The sequence below is a fragment of the Camarhynchus parvulus genome, chromosome 1 (assembly GCF_901933205.1).
Source record: "Camarhynchus parvulus chromosome 1, STF_HiC, whole genome shotgun sequence".
Lineage (NCBI taxonomy): Eukaryota > Metazoa > Chordata > Aves > Passeriformes > Thraupidae > Camarhynchus > Camarhynchus parvulus.
The window spans coordinates 1007858-1023627 of NC_044571.1; positions in this window are offsets into that span (position 1 = coordinate 1007858).

The window sequence follows — 15770 nt, forward strand, 5'->3', positions numbered from 1 at the left end:
TCCACCTGAGGACTGGAGTCCTTCTTTCTGTCCCTGTCACACAGCAGCACCCCTGCCCTCAGCCAATAGCACAGGGATTCCATCCCACTGCCACAGCTTTTAGGTGACATTCACTCAGTTTGGGGCACAAAGGGGCTCGTAGGCTGTGGGACACAGTGGCTGTACCAGCAGGGCCACTGGATGGACGCATTGGTCACATCTGGTTGAAATATGGGCAACAAATGCACTGGGAATTGTCCCCACTTGTTCCAGCAGAGTCAAGATTTCATCTCCTAAGCACCCACAAAAATGAAATAATTGTGCCTTGATCATCAGGTCCTTTGCACAACTGCACAGGACAGGACTAAAAGTGTGATACAAATGCTCTAAAAATGTCTTTTAAATATATATTATATATATATATATTATAATATGTTTATATACATATTTAGGTATATTTTATATATTTATATAATTTTATATATTACATATACATATATATGTGTATATATACATATTTATGTTTATATACATAATTTATATGTTATATATGTATTTATTTCTAAACAAAAATAAAGAAATCTGTATCTAATAAACATAATAAAATATATAAGACAGAACTAAGCAATGAATATATAATAAATAACTATATAATAAATAGATGGGCAAAAATAAAAATGTAATTGTTCATCTCCTTTTCATATTTAATAAACATATTTCAGTCTGAATGCTGTGATTGGTCTAGAAGCTTTTAAGAGTGCAATCATGCTCAGCAGTAAATGGCAAAGGCAGATTTCAGGAGAGATTTTATCCATGGACAATTGCTTGGAGGACACTTCAGCAGAGCAGCACATTCAATAAAAGACAACTGTTCATCTCACTGGCTCACTGACATTTTGAGCAGCTCCTCAGCAATATTTCGTGGCAGATTAATTTGGATTTATTTCAGAAATGTTATCATAGGTCACATCTGCAAAATTAATTTCTCCCTATGTGCTGCATGTGGACAAATGTCAGAGAGAAAAACGCACCCCAGAACATGACCTTTAAGGGGGTGCTAGTGGAGAAACCAGTCCTTAGCCAGGAGAGGGATCATAAATTAAAGGTACCACAGACAGCAGCAAGTGGTGCTGCCTTCTCCCAAGGAATCACAACCCCTGGGTTTAATTCATTGAGCAGCTTCCAAAGGCAAACAGGAGCTAAATGGTGACACTGAGGAGAATATTCCAGGCAAGATGTTCATGGATACACCAAGAATTGTGCTTGGAGCTCCTGAGACAGGATTATACCATCTTAGCTCACTACAAAATCCAATTTAACTCTGTATTTCATCCTTCTTGAATTGCCCAAGTACAAAGTCAGGAATTCTCAGAGCCCAGCCCTGGGAACTGCAGAGTTTTGGGGGTTATTTGCTATTAAATTTTCAGCTGTTGTGCTCTAGGTGTACAAACACAGAGCACGTGCTTCATGCTCTACCAGGACTGATTTCCTTGCAAAAGACTTTTCTCAGCCTTTTTGTTGGGTAACAATCCAGACTGTCAGACTTTGTCCTTCCTTTTGTCACTGCCTGAGAAATAATCCCTGGAAGTGGCTGTGAATGTGGGGATGAGTTACAACTGCTCTGTCTCTAACAAGAGCACCAACGTTCTCTGCCGGGCTCCAGAATGGTACAACAGTTAACAATGTAAAGGAAAGTGGTTTTAAAAGCAATTCCACACCCACACACCCCCGCCCTGCCAATAATCGCACAATTCTGTGAAGTTTCTAAAGCAGAATGAATTAAAGTTCTGAACTGGGAAGGGAGTGAAAGCAAGCAGTACCTCCAGCCCTTTGGGAAAAATCCACTTTCCCATTCCACCTCCCAGTGAGGACACTAAGGATGTTTTTTGCCAAGCCAAGCAAAAGCGTGTTGGAAAAGAGGAATTTTGGTGAGTGAGTTGGTCCAGGAGAGAAGGCTGGAGAGAGGGACAGAGCTGCTGGAGGAAAAGAGAGCTGCAAGGACTGCTGGTGCTGGGAGGAAGGCTGTGGAGAGGGACATCTCCGTGGAATTATTTCCCCTTACCGTGTCAGACCCTGCTGTTTGTCCTCACAAAAGGAGTCCTCCAGAAGGATCTTCCTGCAGTTCCTGCTTCAGCTCCAAATGATTTCTGATCTCCTAAAGCCAAGGATAAGAGGTGGAAGAGTCAGCCAGACCTGCAGCAGCCCCGTCCCCCTTGATCCTCCACCCTCACTGGAGCATCCCCAGCAGAATCCCCTCGGCCTCCCACCTTCAAGCCCTCCCCACACCCTCAGCACTGTGGGCCCTCCTCTCTCTCTCCATCTTCCTTGGATAAGGTCACAAACAGCTCCTCCCACCAGCCTGTCTGACCAAGGAAATAGGATTCAGCCCTGGAGAAAAAACCCACCTACAATGTGTCACAAAGCTGAGCTCGGCACTCAGATCCCATGCAGGAACAATTTTATATCCCCTGCCAGGGGAAGGATCTCAAAGAGGCAGAAAAAAAAAACTATGCTAGAAATTCTGAACAGTTTTTGTCACTTGTTCTTGTCTTTTTGAACTTTTAAATTTGTTTCCTGTTTTCTGCTTTATTTTGGAAACATTGAAGCAAAACTGAGCAACACCAGGGAAACACCAACAGCTGGCTCCAAGGCTGCAGAATGGCTGTGGAGCTCCCGCAGGACTGCCCCGCTTCAGCCGTGCACAAACGCCCCTCTCCTTTCCCACAAGGAGTAAAATCAGAGTTCCTCCTGATTTCCTAGGCTTGCCCTGCATCATTGATCCAGAACCTCCTCCAAGTGCGCTGAGTGAGAGGAGACAGATCAAGTGTGCTTCTGGATCATCTGTTTTCTCTCCAATTTTCCCCTCTTGGCACAGCTTTCAAGTGCCAACCTGCAGGTGGGACCACACCTGATGTCCCCCAGGCCTCTCCTCTGGGCCAGAGCCCTGCAGGGCAGCCCCACCATGAACAACGCCTTTTCCCATTGCAGGAGTCTCCTTTGGTGTGGGAAAGACAGAAAGAAAGGAGAATTCCTGCCTTCCCCTCTGTCAGGGCTGCAGAAGTCCTCAAACTTCCCCCCTGCTGCTCCCCCAGAGAGAACGCTGGCCTGGGGACTCTCTGCTGTTGGATTTTGGGCAAGGGAGGAGGGGGACACTTGGCTGTCCCTGTGGGCAGAAGAAATGGTGAACACCCAGTCCCAAATACTCATGTGGGATTTGTCATCCTTCAGTGATTCTTATTTGGTTTTGGAAAGCAGAGAGGAGGAGGAGGAGAGGGCCTAAGAAAGGAACAATCCTTTGTGGATTCTCTGTTTGTATTTTCTACCTCTGTCGAGGTCAGGATTGAAGGCACCTGAGACCATGGTTCACATTCAGACTCAGGTGTTTATTATTTCTTACCAGTGTAACAGCTTCACAACAGAGAGTTCTGCAGCCTTTCATTAGCAAGGCACAAAATGGCCAACAATCTCTTGTTACAAGGTCTTTTAAGACTGAACTATCCAATGAAGAACTGACACCTGGATTATTTTCCCTTTTAACCCAACAACTGATCCCAAAGAGCTGCAATGCAGACTTTTCTGCTCAATTACAAAACACCACACAGACTCATGAAGAAAAAGGTGAAGAACCTGTCTCCACACTAAAACCTCCACCTTGCTTCAAATTTATTACTATATTCTAAAACCCCAAACTCTCAAGTTTTCTACCCTTTGATTTTACACACTTCTAACCAACTACACACCTGTAATCCCTGTGCTGTTAATCAATTTTGGAAGCCTTCTACACAGCCTCAGGTCAAATGCGGTGCTCTCTTGCAAGTCTGTGCCTTTCAGCACAGAAAGTTTAAAATTCTCAGCATCCAGGATTCCAACAATCCTTCTGTACCCCCTGCCAGGAGGGCACAGCCGGGGGGGTCGGGCTCTGCTCCCAGGGCACAGGGACAGGAGCAGAGGGAACGGCCTCAGGCTGGGCCAGGGCAGGCTCAGCTGGGCCAGCAGCAGCAATTTGCCCATGGAAAGGGAGCTCAGGCCTTGGCAGGCTGCCCAGGGAGCTTTTGCAGTGCCCATCCCTGCAGGTGTGCCCTGGAGGTGGCACTGAGTGCTCTGGGCTGGGGACAAGGTGCCCATGGGGCACAGCTGGCACTCCATGGGCTGGCAGGGCTGTGCCAGCCCCAGGGATTTGGGGATTCTGTGAGAGTTATCCCAGGAGAAAGAAAACCTAGTGCCGGAGCAAGGCGCTGCCCTGGGGCAGCACAGGAGCAGCCCCGAGGCCGGAGGTGCCCAGAGCGGCTCCAGCCCCGGCTGCTCAGCCCTGAGCCCCGCGGGGCTGCCCAGCAGCAGCAGCAGCGCCCCAGAGCTGCTGCTCCAGGCCCGGCTGCGCTGATTTGGGCTCTGGGGCTGCACAGCCCCGTGCAGCTGCTGCCCCAGGGATCTGTGTGAGCAGCACAGAGCTGCTGCTGCTGCCTCGGCCGGGGCTGCAGCGGGGAACCGCCCCCCGCCGGGCCCAGGGCGGCTCCAGGCAGGCCGGGCTGCTGAGGAACAGCCCCAGCCGGGCTCCGGGCCACGGGCAGTGCCCCAGCGGGGCTGTGCTGGCTCCGCTGTGGCGGCTGCACAGCCCTGCTGCCAAGGGCTCTCTCCCAGCACGGCTCTCTCAGCCGGCCTCAACGGGCGCCTTCAGTTCCCTGCAGAGAGCAGCGCCAGCCCTGCCCTGCCGGCCCGGCCGGCAACTCTGCCGCTGGGCTGGGGCTGAGCACTCGCTGCTCACAGGGGGCTCCGTGGCACTGCCTGGGAAAACACATCGGCACCGCTGAGAGACAGCAAATGAAATCTGGGCACTCTGCTCCTGTGCCTTTTTAGAGACTTTCTTAGAAACACACAAATTCTTCTAGAACGGGAACAGTGTTGGGACATTATATTGTAATTACAGCATATAGCATATTCATGTTTTTATATCACAGATAGTAATATAAATATACAATATGAAATAAAAGGAAATTATTTTCTAGTTTTATTTATTCATTCAGTTTAGTCTTCATTTTTCTATTCTTATTCTTCTTAATGGTATTCTTTGTCTTCATACTACTCTTTCTTACTACTCTTCTTCTTTGCTACTTCTACGTATTTTTAAATTCTTATTCCTATTCCTCTGTTCCTATACATATTCCTACTCCTATTCTTCTTTTTCTTCTTCTACACATTTTGTAATTCTAATTCCTATTCCTAGTACTCTTCTTCTAAATATTTCTAAATTCTTATTACTATTCTTCTATCATCTTAAAAAAGCCTTCTTCTAAAATCTTCTTCCTCTGTCTATTCTTAAATAAGCTTCTCTGTCTTGTCTTCTTAGTCTTCATCTTTTTCTTCTTTGTCATAGTCTTCTTCATCTTTCTCTTCTTTGTCTTGTGTTTGCAGTGGTCTGTACTGAGAGTCCATTCCAGGAGCCTCTGCTTTGTGCCCAAGAAATGGTTGCTGTACCTTCCAGGCCCGGGGCCGGGTGTGTGTGGGGTGGGGAAGGGGGGACCTTTGGGCTCTTTGGCTGGCCATTTTCCAAGCCTCACTGCCCAGGTGTTCCTGGCCCTGCCTGGTTCAGTTTTGCTTGGCTTGCTTGGCTTTGCTGGCCCATCCCAAAGCTTTTCCCTTGCCTGCCTTGGAGGAGCTGCAGCAGCAATCTTTCAGCCCCTGCAGCTGAACCCAACAGCTGCTGCTGCCACACCAGAGCAGTGGCACCGGTGGGAGGGGTCATCGTCATCTTTTTCATCTTCTTCATCTCCTTCTTTGCCTTTATGTTCTTCCTCTTTTCCTCATCTGTTTCACTCCTCGGGCCGTGGCCTGAGGCAGGGACAGCGGAACAGCCCCCCTTGGCGCCAGCCGCAGCTCCGCCCTGAAGCGGGAGGGGACGTTTCCTGGGGGGCAGCCGGCTGCCCGCGGAGGGCGGGGCTCCCAGCCGGGCAGGCCAGGGGCTGGGGGGCTGTGCGGGGCAGGCGCCGCCCTGGCTGCACGGCTCCTGGGCCGGGCACTCAGCCCAGGCCTCCCGAGGGAAAGGCACTGGGAGCCTCGTCTGCCCCAAACACTTTCCAGTTTTTGGTCAGTGTCCTCTTCTGGGGGCAGCTCCAGGATGCTCACCTCGTCCCACTCAACGTCCTCTGGGGCCAAGGGCTTGGTCCCAAAGCTGTGCTTCGGTGTGGGGCAGATCTTCCCCCGTGCATCGTTCACAGCCAGACGCTTCCTGGGACAGCTCTGGGTCTCCAACGAGGAAAGGCTCCAGGTCATCCAAGAACTGCCAAAATTTCATTTCCTCATTGGAGCCGTTCATCCTCTCGGGCACTGCCAGCACTGACCCTGCTGCCGCCTCCTCAGCAGCTCCGCACCGGGCAGCAGCTGCCGGCTCGGCCTCCGTGGGACGGCCCGGGGCAGGAGAGGCGCTGGCCAGGGCAGGGGCTGCCCCTGCTGCCACCTCTGTGCCCACGGGGCTGGCAGAGCTGGGCCCCTCTGGGGGAAGAGCCGTGCTGTCCTCTGGCCCAAGCTCGATGGCCTCTTCCACTTTGGGCAGCTCCTCATCAGCTGGGTTGTCCCCTGAAACCACCACGATGTTCTCTTCCAGAGGGGACAGCTTCTCCTCATGTGTTCTGTCCCCTGGAGACACCTCGATGTCCTCTTCCCCTGAGGACAGCTCCTGGTCACTGGTGCTGTCCTCTGGAATGTCCTCGATGTCCTCTTCCCCTGAGGACAGCTCCTGGTCACTTGTGCTGTCCTCTGGAATGTCCTCGAGGTCCTCTTCCCACTGAGGATGGATTCTGGACGCTCATGCTGTCCGCTGGAGACAACTCGAGGTCCTCTTCCACTGAGGACAGCTCCTGGTCACTGGTGCTGTCCTCTGGGATGTCCTCAATATCCTCCTCAACTGAGGACAGGTCCTGGTAACTCATGCTGTCCTCTGGAATGACCTCGAGGTCCGCTTCCACTGAGGACAGCTCCTGGTCACTGAAGCTGTCCTCTGGAATGCCCTCCCTGTCCTCTTCCACTGAGGACAGCTCCTCGTCACTCGTGCTGTTCCCTGGAACAACCTCGGTGACCTCTTCCACTTGGGAATGTTCCTGGTCTCTCACGCTGTCCTCAGGAATGATCTTCATGTTCTCTTCCACTGAGGACAGCTCCTGGTCACTCACGCTGTCCTCTGCAATGTCGTCAATGTCCTCCTCCACTGAGGACAGCTCCTGGTCCCTGGTGCTGTCCTCTGCAATGTCCACATTGCGTTTCCACTGAAGACAGCTCCTGGTCACTCACGCTGTCCTCAGGAATGATCTTCGTGTTCTCTTCCAATGAGGACAACTCCTTGTCACTCGTGCCATCACCTGAACAACCTCGGTGGCCTCTTCCACTTGGGAATGCTCCTGGTCTCTCACGCTGTCCTCAGGAATGACCTTCATGTTCTCCTCCAAGGAGACAGCTCCTGGTCACTCACGCTGTCCTCTGCAATGTCCTCAATGTCCTCTTTCACTGAGGACAGCTCCTGGTCACTTGCACTGTCTTCTGGAATGTCCTCAACTGCCTCTTCCACTGAGGACAGCTCCCGGTCATTGCAGCTGTCCTCTGGAATGTCCTCGATGTCCTCTTCCACTGAGGACAGCTCCTGGTCCCTTGTGCTGTCCTCTGCAATGTCCTCCATTGCCTCTTCCACCGAGGACAGCTCTGGTTCGGTGTGGCTGTCACCTGGAGAGAGCTCGATGGCCTCTTCTACCTGGGACAGCTCCTCATTGCAGGACGATGAACACAGCTGGGAGTTCTCCTCATCCTTCCATGATCCCACAGCCTTCCCCTCAGTACGGGAGCTCACATCATCCTCCCCCTCCACAGCTCTTGCTCTCCCAAATCTTCCCCTTGGCACGGGAGAAGCTCTTGGGGCTCCTCCTCCTCAGCAGCTCCTGCCGGGGCAGCAGCTGCCGCCTCGGCCTCCGTGGGACTCTGTAGGGAAGGAGAGGCGCTGCTTGGGGCAGGCACTGCCTCTGCTGCCACCTCTGTGCCCACGGGGCTGCCACAGCTGGGCCCCCGGGGGGACAGCGCTGAGGCTCCTCGTCACTCACTGCTAGCAAGGATCTGCCCCAGATCTCAGAGCTGATGGCATTTCTCCACTGGGACAGCTCCTGGCTGCTCACATCTTCCTCCCACTGGGACAGCTTTCGCTCACTGCCATCGTCCCACCAGAGCAGCTCTTGGCCTGCAGCCTCTGCTCCTTGGCACAGCTCCTTGGCACTGCTGGCTCTCACCTGGGACAATTCCAGCTCTCTCCTGTCTTCCCATTGGGACATGTGACAGTGCACATCTTGTCCCCATGGGCAGAGGTCTTGGTACCTCCCAACATCACCCTAGGAAAGCTCTTGGGCTTCGTCCCATTGGGAACCCTCTGGGACACTGCCATCTCTCTGCAGGGACAGCTCGTGGGATCTTTTGTCTTCTCCCCATCCCAACTCCTGCTACCCTCTCATGTCTATTCCCCACTGGGACATCTCTTGGGTTGTGACACATTCTTCCCACTCGCACAGCTCTTGGTACATCTCACTGAGGACTCTCCCCGCTGCTACAGCTCCCAGACTGTGACAGTTTCTTTCTGTTCACAGAGCTCTTGGTGTGTCCCACCTCTGCACTGGGAAACTTCCTGAACTCTCACACGTACCTGGCATTGGTACAGCTCTCGGCGGCTCCTGGATCTCCACTGGAACATTTCTTGGGACTCTCAGCACTTCTCTTGTGTATGTCTCTTGCAGAGCTTCCCACTGGGAAAGCTCTTCCTGTGCTTCCATGGGAAAGCTCGCGGTGCACTTGGGCAAAGGGCCTCTCCTCCTCCTCAGTCTGTGCCAGTGGCAGGACTGGCCTGCCCACTGCCCCCGACCACTGCCCGCTGGGGGCCTCCAGCCAGCTGGGCAAGGGGCTGGCGACCGGGAGTTGGAGTTGCCTTTGTCCTCGTCGCTGTCCTTGTCTGTCGCTGTCGGCCTCTGTCGCTCTCAGCGTCCAGCGCAGACAGACACAGGGAGCTGCTTCCTGCACAGAGGCGGCTCTCCTGCCACTGGGCACCGCAGGGGCTCTGCGCCCCTCAGACACCCTCAGCCAGGGCGCGGCTCCCTGATGTCACAAGGCTCTCTGGCCACCACCACGTCCCACATCACAAAGGGCCCCGACACCGTGTGCCCGTGTCACAAAGGGAACCCCCGGCAGCCCAACATCAGTGGAGCAGCCAGCAAGTGGCTGGGAGCAGCCCCGCACTTGTGGCCTTTGGGCCCTGCTGTGCCCAGAGCCCTGAGAGGCTTTGGCCACGCTGCCACAGGACAGCCCCGGCCCCACAGTGCAGAGCCCTGGCTTTGCCGGCTGCGCTGCCCAGGGCACCAGGAATCGGCTGCACGGACGGGCCGGGCACTCGTGGGCAGCGGCTCCAGGAGCCGCGGGAGCCCGGGGAGCAGGGGCGTCCCTCAGGGCTCTGCCGGGCCCCGGGGCTCGGCCCTGCCTTCAGCAGCGACAGCCGCGGGCACCGAAGCCCGGCCTGGCGCTTTTGCCGGGCACGGGAAGCCGAGCGGGGCAGGGGCAGCGCGCAAGGCCGGGGCCATGCACAGGCACCGGCCGGGCTGGAGAAGCGGCACCACGAGAGCCTCCTGCGCTGCCACAAGGCCGGGCCCGGCTGCTGCAGCTGCCTCGGGGCACTGCCTGAGGCCCCGACTCCTGCAGCTCTGCCCTGGCCTCTGCGGCGCCACGGGTCTCGCTCAGGGTCTCACTGCTGATGTTCTGCTTCATGCTCAGCTGAGCCTGGCTGCTGCCCGGAGTATTGCATAGGACCGTGAGAGGGCTCTGTGTACCTTGTGATGTCCTCTCCTCACTGAGCACAGGAGGATGTTGCAGTGCATTTTTATTTTGCAGGTTCTTGTTTAATTTGTGTTTTGGTAGTCCTTTTGTGTTTTTTCTCCCCCTATTTTAGAGGGACACAGACCTGCCTTTGTTATTCAATTGAGCCAGGTGTAGGTTTATCTGTTATTACTTAGCTACTTTCCTGCCAAGTTTCATACCCCTTCCTCCCACATCCAGTTGTTATCCCCTCCTGTCCCAAGAAGTTTTCCTCCCTTGTATTCCCTGCCTTGTGTTTCACTCCCAGTTCTCCTGATTAGCTGAACATTGTATCCTCCTTTGTGACCTGCCCCCCTTTATAAGCTGTTGTTTGCCCCCAGTCCGTTGCCTGGGAGTTTACCATCAAATAAAGTAACCCAGCGCCCTCCCGGCCCATGCTGTGCCTTTTTGTTCCATGCTGTGCCCCCACTGGTAGCTGGGATTCTGCGGAGCCCCGGAAGAGGGGGACTGTGGCCCCCCAGTGTCACCATGTAGCTGGGACGTGCGACAGAAGGAGCTGCTGCCTTTTTGTCCTCCAGAGCGAGAGGCTGGGGGCTCCTCGTCAGCAGCTCCGCTCGGGGCAGCAGCTGCCACCTCGGGTCTGTGGGACCCCACAGGACAGGAGAGACGCTGGGCAGGGCATGGGCTGAGTCTGCTGCCACCTCTGTGCCCACATGCCTGGAACAGCTGGGTCATCCACCAAGCCCGAGGGTTTATTCCACATGTTGTCCTGGGTGGTAACTTCCCCTTGCAACACCTCTTGGACTCCACAGTGCTTCCCTTTGGAAAGCACATTGGCACCGTCATTGCAACCAAGAGATGACATGGAGCCAAACAGCTTTTGTCATTGAATCTCCACCTTGTCCTTGCACCACTTCGGATGGGACAGTCTTCGGTGTCTTTCAGCTCTATTCTCTTCCTCCTCCTCCTCAGCACCATAATTGTTGGGGAAATTGGCTTCTGGCCATTCCAGCACCTTCTGATGCCTTGACACTCTCTCCAGCACTGCCAGTTCAGCTGACAAGCTTGTCATACCTGTTTCTGTCCATACCACTGAGCAGGGCCCTCCTTTTCAGTTCTTCATCCTCACATTCTTCCCAGTAGAAGAGCTCTTCATCCTCATGTTCTTCCCAATGGGAGAGCTCTTCATCCTCATCTTGTTCCCAACTGCAGAGCTCTTCATCCTCATGTTCTTCCCAATGGGAGAGCTGTTTGTTGTCATCCTCTTCCCATGGGGACATGTCTTGGACATCACAGTCTTCCCCAAACCACAGCTCTGTCTCATGTTTGATGTCTGCTGGGGAAAGTTTCTCACCCATGTAGTTAACCCCTTGGGACAGCTCTTTGTCACTGTCACTTGCCCCTGGGGACAGCCCTTTTTCATGCTTCTCTTCACCCAGGGACAGCTCCTTGTAACTCTTGCTGTCCCCTCGGGAGAGCTCATTGTCACCTTCCACTGGGGACAGTTTCTCATCATTGCTGTCTTCCCCTGGGAAGAGCTTGATGGCCTCTTCCAATTTGGACAGCTCACGGTCACTTGTGCTGTCCTCTGGACCAACCTTGATGGCTTCTTCCACTTTGGACAGCTCCTCACCAGTTGGGCCATTCCCTGAAATGACCATGATGTCCTCTTCCACTGGGGACAGCTCCTGGTCACTTGTGTGGTCCCCTGGAACAACCTCAATGTCCTCTTCAACTTGGGACAGCTCCTGGTGACTTGGGCTGTCCACCGGAAAGAGCTCACTGTCATCTTCCACTGGGGACAGCTCCTGGTCACTCTTGCTGTCCCCTAGAGAGAGCTCGATGGCCTCTTCCACTGGGGACAGCTCTGGGTCGGTGCTGCTGTCCCCTGTAAGGCTCTCGATGGCCTCTTCCACTGGGGACAGCTCTGGGTCGGTGCTGCTGTCCCCTGTAAGGCTCTCGATGGCCTCTTCCACTGGGGACAGTCTGGGTCAGTGCGCTGTCCCCGGTAAGGCTCTCGATGGCCTCTTCCACTGGGGACAGCTCTGGGTCAGTGCTGCTGTCCCCTGTAAGGCTCTCGATGGCCTCTTCCACTGGGGACAGCTCCTCATCACTGCCATTTTCCCCGTGGGACAGCTCGTTGTCGTTGTTCTGTCTCTCCAGCTCTGTGCCCGTGAGGCTGTGCCCCATGGCTCGAGCCCCCGAGGGGATGGGCAGCACAGGCAGCAGCTGCCAGCTCGGGGACACACAGGCTGTGCCCTCCTGAGCCGCCCTGAGCGGGGCAAGAACACGGGACAGAGATGGCTCCCTTGGCAGAGCTAAGATTCTGGCCCCTGCACTGGCCTCTCCTTCCTGCCTCCTCCCTGACTCTTGGCCTCTGTTGGCTTTGAGCAGCAGGGCAGTTGGGGTTCCCCTTCCCTTGTCCATCTCTTCTTCCATCCCAGCCATCCTCTGCTGCAGAGCCATCCAGGGAGCTGCTTCCTCCAGACAGGCAGCAGCTCCCTGAGCGCTGTTTGGCTCCTTTGGGACATCTCAGGGGAACTGTCCTGTGCTCCTCAGCAGAGCTCTGTATCCTCATCTGCTTCCCACTGGGAGAGCTCTTTGTCCTCATCTGCTTCCCATGGGGACAGGGACTTGGACATTGTCAGTCCCTCTGTTCACACACAGGAAGGAAAACCGAGACCTGTTAAGCTGAAATCAGGCGGGGGCTGCGGGGGCTGTTCTGCTGTCCCTGCCTGAGGCCACGGCCGGAGCAGCGGCACGGACACGGCACCGACAGCAGCGAGTGCTCCCGGAGCTCCCTCCCCGCAGGGCTGCCCCTCTCACGGCGCTGCCAACACCAGAGGGAGCTGGGGCAGCGAACAGGAACAGGGAGACTAGGATGGAGAAGACAACTGAAATGAAGAAGGCAAAAGCAAAGATGAAGAATGCAAAGAAGAGGAACAGGATGGAGAACACTTTCAAAATTCGGTGAGGAAGACTATTATTAAGAGGAACAGGAATAGAATAGACTAGACTAGACTAGACTAGACTAGAATAGAATAGAATAGAATAGAATAGAATAGAAGTATTATAGAAGAAGAGGAGTAGAATGAGAAGAATAGGAAGAAGAATTTAAGGATACAAAAATGAAGATAAAATTTAATGGATAGGTAAAATAGCACATACTTAGTACGTATTGTATATTTATACTACAGTTTATGATATAAAAACATGAATATACAATAAATTCTAATTACCGTACACTATAATGTCCAGGAATTTGCCAGATAAAGAACACAGTTCCAATTACTTAAGAATTTGTGTGTTTTCTAAGAAAGTTTCTAAAAAGGCACAATGACAGAGTGCCCAGATTTCATTTGCTGTCTCTCAGCGGTGCCGATGTGTTTTCCCAGGCAGTGCCACGGAGCCCCCTGTGAGCAGCGAGTGCTCAGCCCCAGCCCAGCGGCAGAGTTGCCGGCCGGGCCGGCAGGGCAGGGCTGGCGCTGCTCTCTGCAGGGAACTGAAGGCGCCCGTTGAGGCCGGCTGAGAGAGAGCCGTGCTGGGAGAGAGCCCTTGGCAGCAGGGCTGTGCAGCCGCCACAGCGGAGCCAGCACAGCCCCGCTGGGACGCTGCCCGTGGCCCGGAGCCCGGCTGGGGCTGTTCCTCAGCAGCCCGGCCTGCCTGGAGCCGCCCTGGGCCCGGCGGGAGCGGTTCCCCCGCTGCAGCCCCGGCCGAGGCAGCAGCAGCAGCTCTGTGCTGCTCACACAGATCCCTGGGGCAGCAGCTGCACGGGGCTGTGCAGCCGCAGAGCCCAAATCAGCGCAGCCGGGCCTGGAGCAGCAGCTCTGGGGCGCTGCTGCTGCTGCTGGGCAGCCCCGCGGGGCTCAGGGCTGAGCAGCCGGGGCTGGAGCCGCTCTGGGCACCTCCGGCCTCGGGGCTGCTCCTGTGCTGCCCCAGGGCAGCGCCTTGCTCCGGCACTAGGTTTTCTTTCTCCTGGGATAACTCACACAGAATCCCCAAATCCCTGGGGCTGGCAAAGCCCTGCCAGCCCATGGAGTGCCAGCTGTGCCCCATGGGCACCTTGTCCCCAGCCCAGAGCACTCAGTGCCACCTCCAGGGCACACCTGCAGGGATGGGCACTGCAAAGCTCCCTGGGCAGCCCCTGCCAAGGCCTGAGCTCCCTTTCCATGGGCAAATTGCTGCTGCTGTCCCAGCTGAGCCTGCCCTGGCCCAGCCTGAGGCCGTTCCCTCTGCTCCTGTCCCTGTGCCCTGGGAGCAGAGCCCGACCCCCCCGGCTGTGCCCTCCTGGCAGGGGGTACAGAAGGATTGTTGGAATCCTGGATGCTGAGAATTTTAAACTTTCTGTGCTGAAAGGCACAGACTTGCAAGAGAGCACCGTATTTGACCTGAGGCTGTGTAGAAGGCTTCCAAAATTGATTAACAGCACAGGGATTACAGGTGTGTAGTTGGTTAGAAGTGTGTAAAATCAAAGGGTAGAAGACTTAAGAGTTTGGGGTTTTAGAATATAGTAATAAATTTGAAGCAAGGTGGAGGTTTTAGTGTGGAGACAGATTCTTCACCTTCTTCTTCATGAGTCTGTGTGGTGTTTTGTAATTGAGCAGAAAAGTCTGCATTGCAGCTCTTTGGGATCAGTTGTTGGGTTAAAAGGGAAAATAATCCAGGTGTCAGTTCTTCATTGGATAGTTCAGTCTTAAAAGACCTTGTAACAAGAGATTGTTGGCCATTTTGTGCCTTGCTAATGAAAGGCTGCAGAACTCATGGTTGTGAGGCTGTAGCAATGATAAGAAACAATAAGCACCTGAGTCCAAACACGAAACACCATCTCGAGTGCCTTCAATCCCGACCTCCACAGAGGTAGAAAATACAAACAGAGAATCCACAAAGGATTGTTCCTTTCTTAGGCCCTCTCCTCCTCCTCCTCTCTGCTTTCCAAAACCAAATAAGAATCACTGAAGGATGACAAATCCCACATGAGTATTTGGGACTGGGTGTTCACCATTTCTTCTGTCCACAGGGACAGCCAAGTGTCCCCCTCCTCCCTTGCCCAAAATCCAACAGCAGAGAGTCCCCAGGCCAGCGTTCTCTCTGGGGGAGCAGCAGGGGGGAAGTTTGAGGACTTCTGCAGCCCTGAGAGAGGGGAAGTGTCACATTCACATTCTCTGAAAAATCCCTTCGCCCAGGATTTTTCTCCTGGGAAGCTGAGAAGCCTCAGAGAAAAAGGAAAACCTTTCTTTTCTCATTTGCTTCTCCTGTGTTGTGCTCATGTGGAATGTGTTTGGAGATTGTTTACCCACAGGTGGTTGTTTCATTGGATTCTGCTGGGAGTTGTTTTCACTCTTTGGCCAATCAGGGCCAATCTGTGTCAGGACTCTGGAGAGAGTCACGAGTTTTCATTATTATCTTTTTAGCCTTCTGTAAGTATCCTTTCTGTATTCTTTAGTTAAGTATAGCATTCTTTAATATAATATAGTATCATAAAATAATAAATTAGCCTTCTGAGAACATGGAGTCAGATTCATCATTCCTTCCTTCATCTGGGGGGAACCCAAATACAATAGGGAAGGCAGGAATTCTCCTTTCTTTCTATCTTTTCCACAGCAAAGGGGACTCCTGCAATGGGAAATGGAGTTGTTCATGGTGGAGCTGCCCCGTGGGACTCCAGCCCAGAGGAGAGGCCTGGGGGACACCAGGTGTGGTCCCACCTGCAGGTTGGGCTCTCCCCTGGGTCAGTCAGGGGCTGCTGGGTCAGGGCAGTGAAGCAGAGAGAAGCCATCCAGTCAGAGGTGAAGTCTGGCAAGAGCTCTGAAGCACAGACCAGAGGCAGCTCTAATGAAAGGTTCAAAGTGTTCAAACAGCCCTAATTCTCCCCAAAATGCAGCGATTTAATCTGTGGTACTGCTGTAAGTGTGTGACCTACACCGCTCCCCCAAATCCTACAAACCTTTACCACTGATGGATGCCTT